Consider the following 13,002-nt stretch of genomic DNA (forward strand, 5'->3'; position numbering starts at 1 on the left):
GCTCCTGTGGAAGCCACATTAAACTATTCATGCCTTTTTCAAATGACACACACTGAGTTGGGGGAACATATCACAGGATAGACATGTGGGTCCATACCGTGGAATAATCCGGATGTAGCTGAGTTGAAATGTTGGCTTTGCCATCTGTCTCCTCTCCACTGAACCCTTCTTTAAATCGTGGGCTTGGGAGGAAACAGACCGTGCTTGTAACGGCCTTTTAGGCTTCACTTTTTACAACCTGGGCTCCCTCCAGGAACTGGAGTGGTTACCATGGAGACCGACACTCTTCCAGGCTGCCTCTGAGATAACCTGCCGAAACGCGAAAGGGATGATGGATGGAGAGATGAGATGGTTTGGAAGCGGAGCGCGCGTTTGGGAGAGAACGAGCGGAGTGACGACCAGCGCGCAGGCACTGTGTCATCCCCTTCTCTCAGCAGCTGGCATCTGCTCCGGGGAGCAAGTACCAGCCTCGGCTGCACACCTCCCTTTATCTCTGGCCGCGTGTGCTTTCACCAGGGTTGGAGGAGTCATTTCAGAATGTGCAGAGATGAATGAACATATTTGTTGGAGCAAAAATGTCCAAACACAACGTGTCTGCGGGATCATAAATCAGCCTTTGTTAATCTTGGGGTAACAAAGCTCCAGGCAGGATTTATCTGTCTCAAGCCAGTGGACAAGATTACACTAGAGCAGCGGAGTCACAGTTTACAGCATATGCACAGAGCTTGTTGTATTTCTCACGCTGTATATGACAAAAGTTCACAAGCATTGCATGCAAACTTTGCCTTTCGAAACATTTGTGTCCTTTGATTGTTTCCTGTTGCATGTGAGAGTATTCAGGCTCACAGACGCGGAATTAGGGGGATTACGGGTGTATATGTGGCTCTGTGTCTAAATTAGACTGCAGCAAATCTTGGACCAAGATCAGGAGAGTCTTAGCAACGTAGCCGTGTCATAAAACGGCCACAGCTGCAAAATATCAGATTTGAGATGTCGAAGTCTGTAGTCTGAAGGCTGTAGCCGGAAACTGAATTGCCATTTTAGTCGCTTAATAAAAGATGAGCTGCTAAAAAGACCCATATGAACAGTCATGTGCAGATGTGGCTGTTAAAACAGACACATTGGACATTGAGGGCTTTTACTTCATCTTTATATGCTGCCACAATGGATGAAACAACCAAGATGTGTCTGAAGTGTAAACTTTCATCTTTCTTCTTCTTCTGTCAGTTTACTGCTTTTCTGAGATTGAGCAGCTGACTTGACCAGGGGTGATTATTATATTTTCCTCTTTCTCCATCTGCATTGTGAATAGCTTTGCAGCACTTGGCTGGATGTGAGCAGAGAACTGACCTCAGTATTCCTGAGATGGGGTTTTCTTTATGGAGGAAATCGTTCTATGGTTCTCTATGGTTTGAAGCACCAACACATGCTTTATTATTTGTTATTGAGTTAAGTGTTATATTTTGTAAAGCCTTTTTGATCCCATGATATAAATAATATAAAACTGATACATTTTGTCATTGTCCAATTACCTGTGAGCCATAGCTTCAGTACCTGATGCTGTATAGAATTGATTGGATTGATGCAGGCTTGATGCCTAAAAGCTCCTTGTTGTAGATTAGACCCTGAATAAAGATTAGTGGTTTCGCCACTAGACTCAACAAACAGTCTGGTATTGAGACGTGTCTCCTTCAGTTTGTCATTTACTTTAGGTCAACCTTAAAAAAACGCATTTAAATCGCCAGGGAATCCCTTTGCTTAGGCGAAGTGGCAGAAACTGTGAGGAGTGGGTGCGCAGAGTGCAGCTGCCTCTGGATGGGAGGTACTGCTTCAGTTCACGGTCCAGATGTGGGAGAGAGGAGGGGTGCAGCTCATCCACGCAGCGGCTAAACGCTTCCTGGTCAGCGGGTTTTGAGCTTGGCACCGCGCTGACTCTGCGGACTTATCGCCCCCGAACGCGTTTGAGTTTAGCGCCGACGGGTAAGTTGAACATTTATTGGGCGTTTCTGCCGTTAACCCGAACGCGCGTTGCGTCGCCGTCCTGGAGATGGACACGGGACGTGATGACGTGAGGAGGGAGCGGCTCGTGACAGGGCCCGCGACGCGCCGAGCGACGCGCGCCCGCGTCTCCGCGTGCGCCGTGGAGCTGTTGTGGTCGAAACGCGGTTTGAGGGTCGCGCGTGGCGGAAACCAGACGCCTTATTAATGGTAAAGGACGAAGCAGGTGCATCAACTTAAACACGCAACTCAAGTTTGTTGAAGCTCTTCTTGCACTTGTAGAGTATTTATTGTGACTTAAAGGCAGACAAGTAGATCCTTCAATCATATTTGGCCATTAACCTTAGATTTCTATGCCCTCCCCGTTTTTTTAATTACTTACAATCTAGCCATGGTATAATTCATTGGACTGGGAACAATATCAGTGTTTGGTGTCTGTGTTGTGGTGTTAATAAGAGTGGGTGGGTGTGTGACTTGCAATAAATCATGTCGGGCTCCTTGGAGGCCGTGCGTGTTTTATGAGCCACAGTGCCGTAAACATCAAGTCGTGCTCGCAGATATAAAGTGTTTGAACCAGAGGCATTTATTCATTGTGCTCTGTGGTCTGTTTGAACAGGCGACGAACACATTTAATTAGCACTCAAATGACATTAGGGGGCAAGTTTCATTATGAGTTATTGAGCGCCCATGTTTACTGTAAGCTTGGGAAATGTAATGAGATCGACGCTTCCTCCGTCCTGATAATAAGACTCATGGGAAGAGGGCTGATAATGAATAGTTTCTCCAGTACCTGACACCGAGGCTCTTATTGTGAAACGCTCCCTGGCGAAGCGCACGCGGCTCCGCTCACGCGAGAGCCGCTGCTGTGTTTTTGCAATATAGGTCAGCGACGGAAATGACTGCATGTTCACAGTTAGTGGAGTTTAAACACTCCAGAATGGGCCTTTGTTTCCACAGGCATTGGGGAGCGAGAGGGGCCGTCCAGCTCGGAGGTCGGCTCTGGTTCCATGGGAGAACGACTGCGTGTTTGTTAACGCCGCAAAACCCCGTGATGAAAGCAAACTCCAATTTTCCTTTCGTTCCGCAGACGCGCGCGCGCTCCGTGCGAGGCCGTGCTTGAGTGGCCTCCTCTTATCTGTGTTATGGTTAAAATATGATTGTGCCAGATGTGGCGCGCAGTGCAGTGCTTCGTCTGGAGCCGCATATGCTCGATATCTCAGAGCGTGTTTTGCTCTGGCAGACACGCTCCGGGAGGTCAGCCCAGGAAAACCGGCCACGGGATGTTTCTGTGAGTTGTTGTGAACCAGTGTCTGACTCTGCATCCCACCATCGCTGCTTATATTAACACATTAACCTGCCAGAATCCTCAGGGAGCCGCTGTGGTGGACTATCTCACATTAAATTATGCCGTGTTTGTGTATGGAGCGAGGAGAGACATGTTTCCCTTCGTTTTTTGTGGTTTGTGTGTTTGTTTTGAGGGAGATTTTATGAGCCAGCTAGAAGTCCCCTTTTCTGACTGGGGGGGGGTTCACATGCTTCTCACCTAAGTGTGTCTGCAGACACATTGGCTGTGCAGTCACTGTATGGCTGGACAGCAGCAAACGGGTTATAATGACTTTCAACCAGGCTGAAACAGGAGAAAGACACGGAGAAATCAAAAGGATCGGACTCATTCAGAATTTATGACTCGCACAAAGCCTCTGTTCTGACGCTGCAGTGATCGGTGGCGTGAACACTGTGATCTTTGGATGCAAAATGGATCAAGACACTTTTGAATGAGGTGGAGGATGAGCAGAGAGCTGAGGAAGAGCAGAGCTAAACGATGTGTCAGCTGGGAACCATCACAACTGTTACAACCGACTACGATGCTTGCCATCGTTTCTTGCATTTTTTATAATAATATTTAGGACAATGTAGTGTTTGTGGGATGGAGTGGGAGCGACAGACAGCAGCCTGGCCCTGTTACTCGCATATGGATAAACACAGTTTGGCTGCAGCGGCGCTTCAGCTTCCATAACATTGTGCTGCAGTAATCGCGTGTCTCTGGTGCGCACCAGAAATATGTGCTGGCTCATGTGAAGCGACCAATGAGCTCAGGCGACGCAGAGCCTTTATCTGTTCTTGTACAAGATGCTTTGGGAAGCGGATATTCAGCTTCTCCTCCAGTGGCGCTACACATCAAAGAGGTCACCGGCCGATTTGACCTTTCGGCTGCAGCTTTGATGCTATTGGTCGGTTTATTTACCCAGAGCACTTCCTGAACTTTAACTCTAGGACTGATCCACTTATGATGATTTAAAATCACATATTTTAGCATAGTGAAAAATATTACCAGCTGCTGTGGTGCTTCGCCTGTTGATGAAGGTTGTGGTTGTGTTGTAGCTGTGGTGACTTTCATCGCTCTGACTAATTACTATGTTCTTCTTCTGTTGGAGGAAAAAAAACCTTTTCTCCACAGCTACAGTAAATGACTTCCCTTGGGAAAGGCCTGAAGTATCAGAATGTTTAAAGCCAACATGCATGGGTTTTCATGGGCCGTGTTTGTGAAGGTTCTACTATGCGGCGTTATATGTATGATCTGAGGGTTTCTGTCCTCCACGCACCGTGCCCAACACATTTCTCAGCACCTTCATGCCTCCTCTGAAGCCTGTCACGTCCTGACATACTCTTTGTTTTTCCTAATGACCTCCAGAGAGCGTGTGGCAGAACTGAGAGAGGGGGAAACTAGAACCAGATCCTCATTAAATCTCCCAGTGCAAAATATATCACATGTGCCGCTTTAGACGAAAAACACAGGAAACGCGGGGAGGAGGATGTGAATCGATCCATGCGGCGTGGGGCCGTCCGGCAGGAGGCCGCGAGACGGGACGGCGGATCGCGGCGACGCGGCCGCGATGCGAGCGACGTCAGGGGTCTTAGTTGCCTTCCAGCGATTATCTTTGCAATCATGGCAGAACAAAAAGCTTTTCATTCGGAGGATGCGCCCTGCCTGCAGCGCTGAGCTCATCCGCGCTCAGCCCAGAAAATCTAGGTGAACGTTGTCGTACCCAGCTGTGTCTCGGCTCAGCTGCGGTTTAGCACAATTAGACAGTAAGACGCGGGATCAGGAAAACACCCGGCGGCCGTGTTGTCACCGCTCGGCAACATGACGGAGTGAGTGTGGCTGGCGGTGGCCCTCGGAAGGCCCCCGGGAGATAGGAAACGACCTGAAGAACTAGCGAGGCTTCAGGGCCCACACGGAGTGAACTCGCTAAACCTGACAGCCAGTGATTGCAGGACAGCGGCGCCGTCCAGCTGCAGGCAGCTGTTCTGGTCCGCGCCCGTGTCTGCGAAGGGGAACGCGCCCGAGCGGCTGAAGTGAGGCCATAGGTGTTTGTTGTTTGTTGTTGCGTGGGCGTGGGAGCCTCCAGGGAGCGCGCACGCGCATGTTCGAGGCCTAATTCTCCAGCATCTGGTTCAGCTCTTCCCCATCACACGGCCAGCGGGTAGGGGAGCTTGCTAACAATGCGAACACACAGACGCATTCTTAACGGTCGCATTCAGGATTTTTCTGCGATTTCCTAAACGCCCCATGTTTTTTGGGGGGGCCTTTCAGGAAGTTTGGTCGAGGAAGCCTGTAATGTGACAAGCCTAAGTGTCACTTCCGTGAATAAATGGGTGTTGTTGTTGTTGTTGTTGTTGTTGTTGTTATATACACTAGATATAATATAGACTGTAGCTATGAACATTAAGTAAGATAAAAGTGGTCAAAATGTGTGGTCATGTTCTTAAAGAGACACCTGTGAGCTCAGATGCATCAAAGGGTTTGTAAACATGCTCAAAACAAGTGTAGTTGATGACAAAAGAGATGTTTCCCTGGATGAGATGGAGATTAATCACACATTCGAGACTTTTAGCACATGATGTACTGTAACTACGCCTCATAACCAAAGGGACCAGATTCATCCTATGGACAGATGACATTGTGTGACACCTGCCACACAGCATCACATCCAGTCTAAAGCGAGGTGAAGGTCGCTGTACAGGGAATGAACCTAATAACCTAAAAAAACCTAAAAAAAAGCAGGCGAATATAAGAACTGGGAACGTGCAACGTGCTGATGCTGCAGTGAAACATGTGTAAATCAGGAACTTTTATTACCATGAGGCTATACACACAAAATACCGACCAGCTCAGACCTGAAGATATTTCTTGTGTGAGTCAAACACAGGTGAAGTATGTGTGTGCCTGTGGCTTTACAGTAAAAACATACAGTACATCAAGATAAACACTATGGACTGCAGCACTGGATAGTTTACTACTGGATGGAGCCGCTCCACTGTCACGCCAGTAGATCATGCTGGACCCGTGCGCTAAATAATGCAGGATGACACCAGTCACCAAAACACGTGCAAACCTAGAACGCGCATGGAGCCGTAAATGCAAGAGATCCACATGTGGTTTTATGCAAATTAGCCACGTGGATTGGATTTGAGACTTGTGGTGATGTAACTTTAAACCGAGATGCAAAACAGCACTTTATTTATTCTATTTCTGGCAGAACTGGGAGGTGAAGGCAGATGGTTCCCATGCGTGCAGACTCCTGCCTGTTTAAAGGCGAGGCAGGTGTGCAGCCTGACGATCCGACAACGTGACCGCTGTGTGGTCCAGCTCAGATCCTGGACACAAATACTGTATTAATACAGAGAAAAAACGTTTTTCAAAGCAAAACCTGGAGCTGAAGCTTTGAGCACTGCGCTGTACGCTGTGTTCTTTCTCTCAAGAAGAGAAAACAGCAAGTGTGACAGCTGATTGTGTTTAGTCATTGTAAGTGAAGCGCTTCCCATGTTCCCACTGTGACTCATCGTAGAAAGATCACATCTGCATGAATGAAGTGGAAAGAAATAAATATGTAGACATGTAGAAATATTGGGCTGATAGCGGGGGTGAGATATCAGCATCAGCACCACGCCCAAGTTTACTGCGACACTGATCATGTTAAACCAGATCTGACCTACGATCACGCTTCCAAACATTATATAGATATAGATATTATATAGAGAAGGTGAAGAAAACATATCTGAGACATATTACATTTAAAACGGGAAAATGCCCCATTTACAAATTAAGGGGAACAAAAAGTTGAATTGGATTTGTGAAACAACAGCCTGTAAACATCTGGGACCTGGAGACCAGTCGATGGAGTTTGGGGGGGGGGAAATGTCACCCTGAGTCTTCTCCACATTTAGTGTCTTCTACTCTAAAGCCATTGTTGGCATCTGCTGCTCTACTGTTATTTGTACAGTGATCTGGGCCCAGCTCCTGCCTGCCTGACCTACAGTACGACTTACTGTCATCCAGGCATGAGAGCTGTGCGCAGGTACTACACATTCACTAGTGGGTGGAAAGAGGAAATATTGTCAAAACCTTTGCAAGCGTTGTTTATTGTGACATGATATGTAATCCAGGTCTTTACAGAGCAGGGCTTCCTCCTTCACTATGACCTGTAGGGTCACCACTTGTACTAATGTACTTTGATTTGATCTATGTCATTGATCCACCTCTGTATTACTTCTCCATTTAGATCCAATCTCTTAGCCGTGATGGATTCCACATGTCAGGCCCCCGGGCCTCAGAGGCTACACAGAGCTATAGTGTCTGTGGGTGCGCGTGGGGGTTCGGGAGCCTGTAAAACGAGCTTAAACAGTCGTATAGTCATACTGGATGCATCAGTGGAAAGGCCGCAGCAGCCTGCTGATGAAGAGCTTGGTGGGTGATGTGAGGGGCTGTCAGGGGAGCGGTGGGAGGAGGTCAGATGGTGGTGTTTGGATTATAGGAAAGATGAATTATCGCGCCGTTAGGCCGCGTGATGCCATGACACCGTTCCAACGAATTCGAAGGCCTTCGCCTGATAGAATATGTTTCCTACGTCTGTAATAAGCCACGGTTGTCAGCTCTGCCCCAGGTGGAGTGTACATCTGCCCAAATGATCTGTGTTGGGAATAACAGGGGGGAATGGGGAAAACAGCTGTGGCAGTTCAAGAACACACAAAAACGCTCTCGCCGCGATTTTCCACAGAGAGCGGCCTGCAGGACGATCGAATGACAGTTTGATGGCAGTTTATTTGACTCGTCTTTCTGGCTGGGTGTCCCGGTGGCGGTGGGAAACCAGAGGCGTCTGTGGTGAGGAGGACCCCGAACTTGAAAGGAGGAGCAGAGGTAGAAGCCTTGCAATCACCGTAGCTTGATTTGTGGCACCTCTGGATGAGGGAGTGTTGTTTTTTCCACAGGCCCCTATGGTCCAGGCCCCGGAGCCCGTCTGACATTTTGCTTTCTGTCATTTACACATAAACAAACATGGATTGATGAGTGTCGGCCCCATCCCTAGCCCTCCACCGGGCCTTTCTGTTGTAATATTTCCCCTGTAAGTCGGAACATTTGTGGCTTTTTGTTTGGCCTGTTACTGTTTAGCCAGGTTTCATAGTTAACTCTGGGAATATCACATGTATTTTGTTTGCGCTCTTTCCATTTCCACTCGGGGCGAGCAGCCCCATTCTCAGATAACAAGGCCTGAAAACAGCCGAGCGTGTGAACATTGTCGCTCCCGAACGGACTCCAGGAGGCTGAAGATCATTCAATTTCTTGGATGAGGAGAAGCGGGTCGGGCTCCTCCGCCCCCGCCGCTCGCGGGTCGCCCTGGTTTTGATAAGAACCAAGTGTGGGGCGCGGGCTCCTGGTGGCTCGGGTGTCGCTAATCTGCGCTGGCACGCGGCTCCGCAGGGCGGCGGAGCATCCTCGCGCGCAGCCAGTGTTTGTTCTCAGACCGGTTTCCTCTGTCTCTTCCAGAGATCCGTCCCCGCGTGTGACGAGGGGAAACCTACACTGCGCAGTACATGGACCTTGACAAAGGAGGCCTGTGGGCCTTTGAAAATAACACTTTTCAAACACTGCACACTGAGCCCAGCCAATCCACCTTGATTCGAACCATGTGCACGAAACAGCGTAGCGCCTCGTTTTGGACTCGCGTCTGCACAGTTGCCTTGTCGTTGTGGATTCGGAGCCAGTCAGCGGCTGCGGGGCCTGACTGGGAGCTGTCACTGTGTAGAGGACGACCCCGTCACCTCCACGAATATTCACACAGCTACAACAAACGCTTTCTGTTCGCTTCAAAGCACAAATACATTGTAGAGGATCAGGTAAGATCAACGCACCCACTGGACGCCTCTCACCTGCCCTGAAGCCAGTAAACTGAGGCCAGCTAGCACAAACACCTTTATTTTGTTGCATCCTGTCCTCCACCTTAATAATCTCTTTTATGTCTCTCGCCTTAATGACTTGTAGCCACTGGTACCGAGACGCACGCTTGGCCCCAAACCCTGTCTGCTAGCATAGCATCCTTCCCCACCGGTTCTTCCTGTGTCCATATTTCATAGCTCGTATAAGTGTCTACTACTGTACTGTAATTGCGTGCAATGCCTTCCACATGAGCCCGTTGCGTCCCACCACCGGCGCTCTCACCTCGGCGCTACACGACCGCGCTGGCGAAGCTGAAACGCGCTCGATTGTTCTGGCGGCCGTGCTCTAGTCCTCGAAAACCTACTGTACCACATACAGTCTGGCTAAAGTGTAAGCAGATGATCTCCCCCCACAAAGAATCTCTAGCTTGGGGTATTTTCTGTGCTGTAATGCCTCATCAGCCCTGCCCTTGATTCTTCAGCCTCAACATGCTAGCATGACATTATTCACAACAGAGCCTTGTTGGGCCTCGGCGCTGACAAACAACTATTGACTCGTAAAAAGTGACCAAAAGTCTGATTAAATTCATTTGAAAAGCAAAAGTTTTTTTTCTTCTTCCCTTCAGGTTGCGACTGTGTTCTTTTTATGGCCCTTTGTTCAGACTGGACCAGAAATAAATTGCATATTGTCGTCATCCAGCTGGACGGGGTTCAGGTGGAATTAACCCCGAGTGCCTAACGGTGCCGTAACGTGAGTCACTGTCAGGGTTTCCACTAATATATCACTCTGTGCTGGAGGCCAGGTGGATGCGTGCTCCTCCGGCTCCTCGGGACCCTGCGTGCTCCCACAAGTAGCCGCGTGGATCGTCACGAACCGTCCCGTCCCAGGATCTGCAGCCTTCACTCACGGCCACTGCACCTTTTGCTTTGTGCGGCTCCTGAGTGCGATTGACAAAGCGCAGTTGTTGCTCCCAAGCGTCGGGCCTTTTATGCCGATGCTGAGCATGAATCGTATTTGTCTCATTAGCCTCGAGCGCTGACACATGAAGCTTTGTGTGACTTCACAGTGGTCCCAGGGTTTGGCAGGCTGCTTGGTGCTGCTGCAATAGATGGGCTGGGCTGCTCTGGTGTCATTCCCCTGATTGATTTGCATTGTTTTCTACTGTTGCATTGTTTATCTTGCCAGAGATATTCAGGCTTTCACTTACTGAAGTGTGTCCAAGAAGCACTGAGGCAACTCTACTATTTCATGGTTAGCTTTCTCATGAAGTGGGAGAGGATATTTGATATTTGTCTGGCTTTTATTTTCTTTAATATGATTATTTCTTGGGGGGGTTCAAATGGGAGATATGTGTGTAGCTGTTTTCTTATGCTTGCTGCTACTGTCAAACACATGAATAGGAGAGTGAGTAAATGACCGTTTTAACTTTTATCTTCAACAGGAAAGTGTCAAGCAGCAGAAAAAAAACGGGACGAGGATCAACTCAAAAAAACCCTGAGTCAGTGAGTACAAAATCTTTTGCATGTGTATCTATTTTACCTGCATTAGTGCATATGCTGCTCTCATACACCTCATGATGTATCAGCATAATTGTATTCAGACTCATCATTCATGTAGCTGTAACTCTTCCATATCTGTGAAGTTCATCTTGCTCTTAAACGCTCACGTTTTTTAAAGAATGCAGGCTCACCCCACTTTGTTGCCCGTCAGTAGTAACTGGCAAACACATGCTACGGAAATGTTGTGATGGCGTAGCTGGGTTTTGTCATCAGACAGCTCCTCACGCTGTCTGCACATCCCCGGAGCTCTCGTGTGACTGATGTGTGCAGCAGAAAATGCTGAGGAGCCGCTGGAAGGGCTGCTGGTCGCGTACAGTAGAGATCAGTGTGCAATGCGGGGGCCAGCCACTAGGGGGCAGTGGTATAGTAGCGGTGGCTTGCAGGGATGCTTTCTATACTGTATACACACAGATTGTGACTGACTGTGAGGTGTAACTTTTTAAATGTTGTGTTGCTGCGTTTACTTGTAAACAATCGTGATCTGTTGTCATGGGCGATTAAGACTTTATTAAACGTCACCTCTGAATAGTAAGATCAGCCCCTAAATGGCTTCTTGTCATGGGAACTGTCTGAATCCCTAAATTGCTACCAGGTACAATGTGCCTCTCCTCTGCTGTGAAAAACGCACAGCCTGCAGATTGCAGGTAAATACATAATTGATTAAATTAACATGGAGGAAATTCGAAGAATATGAACACCAGGCTCCAGAGCTCCGCTTCCTCCAGGACTCAAGGTCGACACATTATTTTTCTTACTAGACTTCCTGACAGGACTTTCACCAAGGAACACATTTGCTTCTTTGTCTTTAAGGATATTCTGTGCTGGAAATTAATTTACACTCCCAACAGTGTGTTATTGGTTCCAGATATGTCATCAACAATAAAAAAGACAAGAACCCATGGTGCTTTCAGTGGTGTTAGCTGGAGAACCTTTGAACTGAAGAATGGAATGATGAATGTTTCCACTGTTTCTGTTCTCAGTTATTTATTGGTCATTTGAAACAACGCTTTCAGAGCCTGAGTGTTAGTAAGATGTACAGGCAACAAAGCTGCCACAGATGTCAAGCGCCAAACGTTCGCTGAGCCCTGTTCTATCGGGGGTTCTGGAGGTGCTGAGCGCTCGTCAGTGAGCGATCATCTCGCTAATGGCGGCGCTGCCAGACGGGAGGCAGGGCCGCGGGGGCCATGCTGTGCTATTGGAGAGGGGCACTGTGTTTTGGGGCAGGGGGCAGGTTTCGCCTCCTTCTCGGCGGATCGCTGCGAGCGCTTCCTGTCTGGCCGACGTCCACCCACTGGTTTGTGTGGGTCACTGTGGCAGAGAGGTGGCTGCTGGGTGAGACCGGTGTCCCCCTCAGGCCTCAGGTCTCGAGTTTTGATGTTTGGTGAACAAAGAGCTGCTAAAAGGCACCCCCCCCCCTGGTGTTTTCACAGCCCTCTCATGCTAATGCGCGCCGCTTGCGCACGTTAGCGTGGTCCCGCTCGTCCTGGCCGAGGCCCGGCGCGTTGCCCGGACAGGCCTGCGCCGCGCCACAGCCGTAATGAATCTCTGCCCCAGCACCGGCTCGCGTCATCCACTGACAGACGGCCGTGGAAACGAACCCGTGGCCGACGAGCCCATCACTCCGCCGACATGTACGTGCAGGTGTTTACTGAAGGGCCCTGTAAGCGTGCAGCCGCTTTCTGGAGTCGCCGGGTCCTCGAGGATGTTTTTACTGCAAGCAGTTTGAACTGGTGGCGTGGAAAAGAGATTGGGAGATAATATTTGTGTATGAAAGTTGGGAGGAGCGCATGCACGAGCTCCAGAGCGGCAGCGGCTTGCGTGGAGAGGAACTAGCAGGTGTTCGGGGAGGCTAAATCAGTGAGTCGAGGAGTTAAATGTGAGAGTGCCTCTTTGTGTATGGACCACCCAGAGCCTTTGAGCTCATAACAATAACAGGTCCACTTCCTTCCTGCCATATCGCACTGGTTCCAGTCGAGGGGCTGCCGTCGCTATCAGTCCCCATCGCAGCAACAGCAGCCGCGCTGTCCAGTGAACACGGCGCAGCTGTGCAGGAGGCTCCTCGGCCTGCGCTGCCCCACCTGCATGTGCATCCATCACTATACTGAACGTGGCCGTGGCCGTCCTTCTTCCACCACATGTGCAAGTTTGATGTTGCAATTGGTCTTGTGTTTTTTATTCCTTTTTCTAAAGCCACTTTTACAAATTGCAGCGTTTTGGACCGATCCTCTG

At 49.1% G+C, this 13,002-nt stretch overlaps 1 non-coding gene across 1 annotated transcript in view; it reads left to right on the forward strand.

Moving 5' to 3' along the window:
* The first annotated feature begins 1,849 nt into the window (after positions 1-1,849).
* Positions 1,850-13,002, forward strand: part of LOC114857097 (uncharacterized) — a 57,610-nt gene continuing 46,457 nt past the window's right edge. The window contains exons 1-2 of the transcript XR_008695012.1: positions 1,850-1,980; positions 10,656-10,716. This is a non-coding gene — a transcript (uncharacterized LOC114857097). The remainder of the gene's footprint in view (positions 1,981-10,655; positions 10,717-13,002) is intronic.

This window comes from Betta splendens, chromosome 6, assembly GCF_900634795.4.
Source record: "Betta splendens chromosome 6, fBetSpl5.4, whole genome shotgun sequence".
NCBI classification, from domain to species: domain Eukaryota; kingdom Metazoa; phylum Chordata; class Actinopteri; order Anabantiformes; family Osphronemidae; genus Betta; species Betta splendens.